The following is an 8,457-nucleotide window of genomic DNA, read 5'->3' on the forward strand; positions in this document are numbered from 1 at the left end:
ACTCACTTTTCTTGTCTTTATCTTTCTCCGCCTTGCCCAAAGAGCATTTGATGAAGGACAAAAAAGTCCTAAAACAGCTTCTCACTAAGCGCATATGGAAGATATCATAGATGGGATTATTATTCCTCTGCCTGTGAAAACCAGAGCCAAATGTTCACAGGGGGACCCCACGAGTGGTTTTTCAACCAATTGAGAACTTGGCTTCTGGGCCATAGCACGGTCATATAAACATCTCTGCTATTACATCCATAACAAACAGCTGTGATCAACATGATACCTAATGCTCTCACACACAGCCTTTAATGATGGGTCCTGTTGATTTCTATTAGGCCACATGTTCCCTGTTCTTCCTGGTGAGGACATAGATAGTCATCCAATCTGACACTCCTGTTCTCCATCCTCCCTCCCTCTGCCTTATTTCTTCAAACATAAACATGCACACGTCTTCTCTCACCTCTCAAGTTTGCAATCAGCCTTACTGACCAAATGCAAATGCATTCTCCTGTCAATTTCTCTAGAATTAGGAAGCCTAATAAACTTGTTGAAGAATAAAAGGTTAAAAAAAACATACCCCCTGCCATTACGGAGACAAAAGTTTCATATTTTCTTGTTTTATTAGAGCTTTTTACTGTTTAAATACCATGGGGTACTGTATACTGATTAGCTTTGTATGTGAAAGTATACAAAGCTTTGTATGTGAAAGCAGATGAATGGGTGATGCCTTATCATACTACGTTCACATCGGGAATGTGACATGGGTTCTTTAGGATATGGGGTTCACATTGGACTTTTGTCACCCGATATTAGGACATCTACAATTGGAAAAAGCTTGGTGCGAATGTCGAAGGAGGCAAATCTCATGAATCCTGCTCCAGGCTTTTTCTTTCACAGCTCTATTCCGATACATGAAAGACTCGGTGTCAAGTCATTCCAGCCTGGCACAAACAGCAGTTATTAGTTTCTCCTTCATGCCCAAGTTTCTAACAGTTGGAACTTCTGTAAATAAAAAAGACAGTACCCAAATGTCATTACCAACTGATTGGTCAAAGTTCAACTGGTTTCACTTTCAATGCGTGGTCAATGGATGCAAATTTTGTATGTAGAGCCTAAAAACATAGCAAAACACAGGTTGGAAATATACCAAAGTTCATACAGTGGTTGCTTTTAGTTTCTTGGTCTGATAACCACAGGCATTCTTACTGGAGCAGGTGTGAGGACTGAGTATTTACTTCTGGCAATCACATAAGGTTTTGGTTGTCTATCATCCACAGCTGTCTTGATTTGTGTTAATGATCCTCAGTGTACATTAGTGTCTGGTCTTCAGTTCTTTATTGTCGGATAATCTGCTTTGTCCCCCTTCTTTTGCTCCCTTGGTTAGAAATTCATGTTGAAGTTAATTTATTAAATGTTTTAAGTTTCTGCCACCAAGCCTTGTCTCCTGCATGTTGGCTAAGATATCATGAGTTCCTGAACAGCAGGGGCACTCTCAGTCTCAAGTGACTTCTGTGATTCAGTAATAATGAAGGCAGACCAAAACAAAGACTGGAAATGGACCATTGCATTTCAAGACGGCAAAAAAAACAAAAGAAAGCTTCAACATGGATCCAAACAAACGTGTCAACCTACCTGACAGGAATAAACAGTTCTCGGTCTCTTTAAAGAACTACATTTCTAAGGTTTGTCACTATTCTTTATCATAGTTTCTAACCCTGCTCTTGTGTTCATGACAAGACTATTAGTTTAAAACTCAGCTCCATTGCAGATTTCATCAGAATGGTTCATTTTAACACTATAAATGTTGCTGGCGAGACCTAAATAACACACAGTCCTTGACATAACACAACTCTCCTACCGCCGATATCAGCTGATTGCAGAGAAAAACGGCTTTTCACATTGGCTTTGCACCAAGATGCATCACAATGCTGTTGTAAAGTTTTGCATGTCAGCCGAAGCTGCTTTTCTCCATGATAGAATCAGCTGATTTACCTTGATTGCATCACTAACATACAGTGTTGCATATAAGCATAGGGCTGGCTTCTCTGCTTCAGAATCCACTGGAATTGCGTTAATTTCATAAATGGTTGAAAAAAGTAAACAGCGGAGAAAGCGGACTTCAGTACATTCCACTAAATCTGTCAAGGCAAGCTAGGCGAGGCAAACCCAGGCGCTGGAACCCGGAAGAAAAACACAAGGTGAGTAAATAGGTAAGTAAAGTTTTAATGTTATGAGTTGTTTGAGATCTTGATATGGCTGGAGGCCGAAGCGAAGCAGGTGAAGTAGCTTGTAGTAGATATGACTCGTGGCGAGGCTGAAGGTCGGTGTGGGCTCGTGGCGAGGCTGGAGGCTCTTGAGGTTCCGAGAGGTTCTGTGGCCCAGGTGATCTGGTGACTCAGGTGTCCACTCGTGGTTAGAATGTCCTGAAGGTGAGGCAATAACAAGGTTAGACGTGAACATGAACACTTGGACTGAACTAGCCATGAGACCAGGTTAAGCACCATCAGGGGCAACCAACTGGCAATGAATGCTGGTTCTGGATCTCCTTACGAAGGTCTGGTCGGTGATGAGGTGAGTGGACACAGCTGAGATAAATTAGGAGCCAAGCAGAGAGGGGAGGGGGAGGAGAGCTGACAGAGGCACCATGACAATAACTACGTTTTAGTGGAATGTACTTACAGTCATTGGGGAAAGAAATACAAATACCTGTGGATTTACCTATTAGCACACTGTGTAAACTACATTAGCTTTAGCAGGCTACAACAGCTACAGCTAAAGCAAAGGAAGCTTATCACCACTGATTCTGCTGGTGGTATTATCACAGGAAACACTTTGAAAGTGAAAAACACTGTGATGGATCAATAATTTAGGGGCCATCTAAGGAAATGATCAAAACCACAAAAATATGTTCTGCAAAATAATGGACTAAATGAAAACTGAAAGTTTTAATTTTTACAACAAAAACCTTTTTAACTATCCCAGTTCAGGCTTTTTTATACACTCTCTGTTTATTTCGTTGTCTTAGTTGTTTTAGTCATGTTTACCTGTTAGATTGTTCTTTTCTTAAGATCAAGTTTTGTTTCTGCTTCCCAGAGTCCTGATCACCACAGGCTTCAGTTTCAGTCAACACAGCTGTTTTCTGTTGAAATATCTAACAGAATACTTAAGTCCACGGTTTCAGTTACTCCTTGCCAGAACCTGTATGTCACCTTTCTTGTTGTCCCACATTTAAAAGTTTTTCTGGTTTTAGTTTTTTTCAAGTTTAGGTGTAGTTCTTTGTTTGTTTTTTTGTCTTGTTAAAGGTTATTTAAAAAATATTTAAGTTTTGTTGACGTTTGTAACCTCTTTCCCTTAAAAAAGGAACAGTTTTTCCAACAATCTGGATAAAAAGAAGTGAAGAAAGATGTTAGAGCTGGGAAGCAATTCTAAGCGTCTGCCTTGGAGGCCAGTGGAAGAAATGTACCTGGTCCCCTCACATTTCACAGCAGTTAAACTTCACACATTCTCTCCCCACCTGGAACATCTCCGGTTCCAGACGCCTTTTCTTTTTTTTTTCTTGTCACAGAATGGATACAGACAGTAAGGTGTGTGAGTATAACACCGGATACAAGAGAGGGAAGGAGTTTTTGTGCAAAAGACAAAGGGAACTAAGTCCTGAGTGTTAAATGTGACATCAGCTCTTCAGGTTTCAGGTGCATACTATCAATGCAGCTCTCACCTGTGTCAAGACTGGAGTATCTGACATGACCAAAGTCATGTTTCTGTGGGAGCCTTGCAGCTGAGAAATCAACAATTTTTATGCATCTGCTGAAGGTGACCTAAAATCAAAAATGAACTTTTCTAAACAACACAGGAGGTTTTAAACTCTCTTAACAATATTTCTCGCTGATAGATATGAGTTAATGCCAGTCACTGTTACGTAGACTAATCTGAGCAGTGGAATATGCTTTGTCATTTGAAGGCTGAGAGCTCCAGTGAAACCCACAGGAATTGCTCAACCAAGGTGTGTGAGTCTTAAGAATCTATTCATGAATCTGCAGAACTGACTGAACCTTCCTATGTCCCCACACAAGACATCCACCAGCCAAATGGGCGTGTGAGGCCGACCGGTGAGTGGAGACTCGCCAACAGGCGCTACAGTGTGTGTGAATCATCAGGCCCACAACGGCAACACCGCTGTCAACACAAAGTCAGCCCAACGGCCCGCTGGGAGAGGCCCTGCCGTCACAGCGCTGCGCATGAACTGTATTAGCTGTGTTTGTGTTTGGTGAGTTAGCTAAACACAGGCTTAATGCAGGTATGAAAGGAGCAATCAATGTGCAGTGCAGGTGGAAAGAGGTACATATGCAATCTGATTTCTGGTCATGTGATGATAAGTTTATGAGGAAAAGTACTGGCACAAGTATTATGGGTCATAAAAGATGTGATAACATGTTTAAATTGATAAATGCACATAATCCAAATATAACATTAAAATTAGAATCTGGTATGAGTTGTATTCAGGTAACTATCATGTCACTGTCAGCCTTTTCCTTCCTGATCCATAGCACTTTCCCCTTATTGGACACGACTGCACAGTTCTGCAGTTTTTTCTATAATTTTTAGAGTGTTGGACTTCTTTTACTGACTCAAACTAATGTTCATTCTGAAAGTCAAAAAGTCTTTTCTTTTTGAAACCTTCTGACACATTTAAATCCTGATAAATTTATGTTTTACTTTCAAGAAGGTAAAAAATATATAAAGGTGGTCACTGTTTTGTGAAACAAACACCAACTCAGTGATGTCAAAAGCTCCATGTTGTGTTTTTCTATCCTTTTTTTCCATGGATATTTTTTAAAACGCTGCTCCTGAAGAGGATTACAGTCACAAGAAATTACATAAAGGCATTTCATTAAAAAAGGCTTCAGCGCACATGGAGAAGATATAGGCTTCTATTGAAAGTAGGTCATGGTAAGTCTTTTGTTTTAATAAATATATTTTAAGTTGAAAAGCAAAAGAGTGGATTAAAAAAATTGTATCTTGCTGTTGGTGTCAGGATTGTGAAATGCCATCTGCTGTGTTTTAAGAAGGTCTTATTCCTTGTTGATTTTAAAAAGGCTAATTCAAAAGTTGGTGGATTGTTGGCCCTTTATAATAGCAGGATCTGCCTAAATTACTCAGCAAATGTCTACTAATTTAGGCAACACCTTTTTTAATTGTTCTTAATAGAGGACTTCTAGTTGCTCATGATTGCTGCTATTCAAGAGTTTAAGGCCGTGTCACACAGCCGGTACGTACATTTTATGCATTTTCCGTGTAAGACATTTTGGTCTTTCATGATACTTGCATGATAAAAGTAATCCACGAGTGTTTCTTGCATTCGCCATTCGTCGATGCACGAAGATGTCTGTCGAGGGTTTCAGCTGATGGGTCTTTATGTGAATTCGGTTTTGAGATGTTCAAAAGTTTTAATCAGTTGAGAATTATGCAATTCGGGCGCCAGTGGCTCAGGTGTTAGAGCAGGTTGTCCAAAGACCGAAGGGTCGGCGCTCCCCCAGCCAGCTGTCGTTGTGACCTTGGGCAAGACACTTCACCCTCCCTGCCTCCAGTGTGGCTCCCCTGGTGTGTGAATGTGTATGAATGTGCTGATGATGGTCAGAGGGGCCGTAGGCGCAAACTGGCAGCCACACCTCTGTCATTCTGCTCCAGGGCAGCTTAGGCTACATTTGTAGTTACCATCACCAAAATCAAATAAATCTAATCTGTTAATATTATTATTGATTCATGCATATTTAACGTAGTTTATAAGCAATTATGACGTAAATCTTATGCAATTGCGCGTGATTTTTGCAAGATGCATACCCAAATTTATGGCTTTTCACAACTGTTCTACGTATGTCTAACGGACTTTTCTCGCATTGACAAACAGATAAAAACAGTTTCCTTAGAGATTTGTAAAAATTAATCCTAAATTATAAATGACAGCACAGATAAAAGTATGAATTTAATAATAGAAACAAAAAGGTTTTCAATTATAAAGTGCATTCAAATCCATATGACCCATCCAGCTGTTCTGCAGTTTCTGTGAACTCATCAGCTTTCAGCAGCTTTCATTAGGTGAGAAACTCGCTGAATGCTGTCACTGAAGATGTTTTTTATTTTTGGTGATTACTTCACCAGGCCTTGCCAGAGCAGCTCATGTGTGGATGGGTGGTGGTATGTGCCAAAGCAGTGAGTCGTAGCGACTGTGTAAAAAGCTTTACAGAGCATCAGCTCCGGTTGTAAACAGCTTCAGTGTGTTAACTTGGTTTGTAACAAACTGCCTTAACTAGGCTTTTTACGGCAATGTGAAAGCCCTGCTGTCTGCAGGTGGCACTTAAACTTTCACTCAACTTTCCTCTCTGCCGACTCTCTTTCACTTATGGTTAGCCTTTCCTAACAGTTGATCCGCTCAGTTCAGCACATGAAACAAGCTAGGCTCCATCTATCATCCAGCTGCTGCTGCCATCCGTAATCTCACCAAACCTTTGTCACACTCACCTTAATGCCTGTAATAACAACTCTGCGGGAAATGGCAACAACAATTCTCTGAGACGTACTTAAAGAGATCATGGGCTTCTCTCTGAGGGTGTAGCCTGTTGTTCAAACTGTGAGATCTCTGCTGTGCCCATGAGAAAACTGGGAGCCCGTGCAAACAGCCTGGTTCTCATGCAGCGTTCGCAAAGGAAGCATGGTTTCAGGATGCACGGCCGTAAAAATGGAGCATGTTGTTTGGATGAGATTTTGTTTGTGTGTAGGAGGCCTCATCTGCAGGAGCTCAGGGGTTTGGAGAATTAATGAAAAATAAACACAGAGTCTTTATGTTGACTCAGGGAGAAGTGATCCACAGGTTATTACTGCACTCCTCTTTCTCCTACTCTCCCATGGCTCTTGGAGGAGTTTATGTAAGCCAAACCCGTGCACATACACACACACACGCATGTACACACACCAACAGACATTTGGCCTCCAGGGCAATGGATGTCAGATGCTGCTGTCATATCTCATTTACACCTTTTGCTTTATGATTGAAATCGATAAACTGTGAGTTTTTGACATTGGCGCTCTTTTTTTTCACCAAAGAAAAGAGTTAAGTCACAACTTTTTTAGGAGTCATAAAAAGCTGCAAATAATGTGCATTTATTATATAACTTCTAGAAAAAAGCTAATTTATGGTAAAACTCTAAAAATGTAAAAAAGAATCTACCTTTATAAATTCCAAATTGGTATAGATGAAATGAAAAAAGTAACTTATATGAGGTATCATTGTCAAAAAACTTAAAGAAAAACTAAAGAAACTCCCACTCTCGACAAATTTCACTGAAAACAGTTTTATCACAAAAGAGCAGTCCCACCCGATGTTGAAGAGATTCCCTCAGACTCGGGGAACAGAACGAGCTCGTGGCGCCATCTAGTGTCTGGATCAGTTATGTGAACACAAGAAATCTGACATCTCGCGACAAAAATGGCTGAAGTTGTTCCTCGGTCAAGGCTAAGGACTTACAGGTAAAACACTGAAGAAACGGCAACATTCATTAACTTCTCTCATCTTTGTATCTAAATTAGGAGGATATGCTTGGAACCTGGAGGTTATTATATTTAGTTTCTCTAAAATTAGGTGACATTCACAGTTTCTGACTCTAAAATAAACTTTTAAAATTGACCGAATAAAGCAGGGGTCTGCAACCTGAGGGTCAGGAGCCACATGCGGCTGTTTTTCCCCTCCATTGTGACACTTTGGGTTTGAAGAAAAGTGCAAACAGTTAGAGTTAATAGTGGTTTCTTATTTGATTTTCAATAAGAACAAATTAATGCACACAATTTGTTCTTCTGCACCACTGTGTCTAGTTGGCTTTCAGTTCAGAGGCAAAGTTAGTTTCAAAGCATTTTTGCATTTACATGTATAGACTTCAAAAAATGTATTCCACAACAATGTTGTTATGTTTATGTTCAGTAGTAAAGTAGTATTGATTGATGCAATGCTTGACTTGGTTTTCTTGGATTTTCCGTTTCAATCAATTCATTTTAAGTGAATGAAAAACCAGATTTAAAAATATAAAAAAATAACTCGAAAGTACACACTATGAGCTTAAAGAAATTATTACAAATTTGAAAGTAAAAATTATTTTAAAAATTGAGCAATATATATTTTAAACTCAAAAGAAATGTTAAAAATGAGGGGGAAAAAAGTGAATTTGAAATTTGAACTAAAAAAAACTATAAACCTAAATCTGTGACCAAATGTTTTTTGGTCTAAATGTTTAGTTGTAACAGCTGCTGTTTTGTATTTTCAACTATTGTTTTTTCTTTTCATTTCTCTCTCTCTTTGCTTTCAGTTCCCAACTTATAGTAGAGTTCAGAATTTTAGTTTTTCCAGTAACTTTCCTAACTTTTTGTGGAGGTGGGGCTTCGAGCCCATTGGCTACACGACATGATTGACATGGG

The 8,457-nt window shown here is 39.6% G+C and overlaps 1 long non-coding RNA gene across 1 annotated transcript; it reads left to right on the plus strand.

Annotated features, from left to right (window-relative positions):
• The first annotated feature begins 1,215 nt into the window (after positions 1-1,215).
• LOC144992344 (uncharacterized) lies at positions 1,216-5,704 on the plus strand. The gene is made up of 3 exons (XR_013656226.1): positions 1,216-1,676; positions 3,956-3,997; positions 4,068-5,704. It is a non-coding gene; the product is annotated as an uncharacterized LOC144992344 (long non-coding RNA).
• Positions 5,705-8,457: the final 2,753 nt, after the last annotated feature.

The sequence above is a fragment of the Oryzias latipes genome, chromosome 5 (genome assembly GCF_053564925.1).
Source record: "Oryzias latipes strain Hd-rR chromosome 5, Olatipes_Hd-rR_3.1".
In the NCBI taxonomy this organism is placed as follows: Eukaryota; Metazoa; Chordata; class Actinopteri; order Beloniformes; family Adrianichthyidae; genus Oryzias; species Oryzias latipes.